The following is a 1,893-nucleotide window of genomic DNA, read 5'->3' as shown; positions in this document are numbered from 1 at the left end:
GGAGCCTCACCCTGTCACTAAGTCACATGGGACTGATGGGGGCAGGGAGGTGGAGCCAAATGTTGAGCTAAGTGTGAAATGTTCAAATGCTGTGGCTAAAAAAAGAGAATATGCAAAACTTACACAGACTAATTAGACAAAACTAAGAATTGTTTATTAATTTTCGGTATGAAAACTTGATTTTGTGTTGGAGATTAAAGAAACCATACTTTGATCAAACTGTTGCAATGTAAGTCTATCACACAGTCATGCTTCCTCAAATCTAAATTTATTCTGGTGTGTTTATTTCTAAAGTCAGGCACTTCCTTTATTTTTTTTAAAGAAAGCTTTCAACAAGCATAGCACAAAAGCACAGAGCATTGGAGTTGGTTACAGTGATTTAATGATTACCAAAGCTACTCTAAAATCAAATATAGTTTGAACAACTGCATGGCAGAAACCGTCACTGCAACGTCTGCTGACATGACAGTCTTTGACAACTACCAGAAAGCTAAAGAAACTGGCCATTTTACAGATGGCTTTATCCAAGCATATTTATGGAAATTAGTTGGAGTATACACGTAATAAAAAATGTATTGGTCTTAGGAAATATTTTAAGTTTCAGAACTTTGTGTTTTCATTTGTAACGATCATCAAAATCAACAGAAATCATCGCCTGAAATGTACTTCTGTCCATGAAATTAATCTATATAACATGCGAATCTAACTGTCTTCACTGAATAGATTCAATAAATTACATTTTCAATGGTTTGTTAATTTATTGAGATTCATCAAAGACAAAGCCAAGAGAAATTACCAGCACAAGCTATGGTTTTTTTTTGTTACGCCACAAGATGGCAGTATTTAATAACTGTAGTTTCCTGCTTCACCTGACAAAAGTTTACATACAAGAAAGGCTAAATGTTCCCATTTATTGAGTATTATGAAACTGTCTGAGCTAAAATGAATGAAATAAATTCAAACAATACATCAAATCTAAGAAAACTAAGCAATATTTGAAGTAACAGGGTTTTTAGGTAATTGAAACCTCTTCAAGTGTGGCTTTACTTACAATGACTGCTGTCTGTCCTGTGTAATCTCCAGTTTGTGTGACTGATACCCACTAACATCTGGGAAGATCCTAAGTTAATTAAGAGGCCATAGAGTTCTATAAAAACATTTTTGTCCTGTTCCCTTTTGCTTTCATCACACTTATATTTTACAGATCATTAAATAAATAGTTACATTGGACAAAGATAACTTGAGTAAATATTAAAATCATGATTTATTGCATTAGGTGGGAAATGGTATCAAAACCAACATGACCTTATGTGAAACTTCAGTAGAACTGCCCAAAAACTAAGCAACAATTCTGCAAAGAGGAGACAGTCAAAATTTCATCACACCATCATGTTAAAAACTTAATGCCAATTATTGCAAATGGCTATTAGTTGTTAATGGTTGCAGCCAAGGATGGCCTTGGCCTGTGCCTTGGGGTGGAGATGGGGATAATTTTTTTCTCTGGCCAGATTTATAGATTATCTTTGTCTGATGTAAGTTGTTGTTGTTTTATAATAAGAAATAATTAAACTGGACAAAAAACTCTTCTATTTATCATTTCTATAGATTCCTACAGAAGCTCTCTGTCATTGCAGTCCTGTTCTAAATTACTCAGACAAAATATACTTTGTCATGTAAACTAGAGAGTCCCAAAGTTATTCCACATCCAAGTGTTGTTTCCTGTTTCCCCCATGGGACTCCAGGAACTGCTATGTAGGAGTTTTAAGTGTAAACTGAAGGGTTCAGAGCACATTGTAAAGCCATTTGCAATGTGCCTTTACTGAAAACAACCTTTACGAGGAGCCAAATAAATAATCTGTTTATCATTTCCACATTGGCTGAAGCAGAGAACTG

The sequence above is a fragment of the Poecilia reticulata genome, chromosome 5 (assembly GCF_904066995.2).
Source record: "Poecilia reticulata chromosome 5, P_reticulata-male-v2, whole genome shotgun sequence".
In the NCBI taxonomy this organism is placed as follows: Eukaryota; Metazoa; Chordata; class Actinopteri; order Cyprinodontiformes; family Poeciliidae; genus Poecilia; species Poecilia reticulata.
This window is presented reverse-complemented; position numbering follows the sequence as displayed.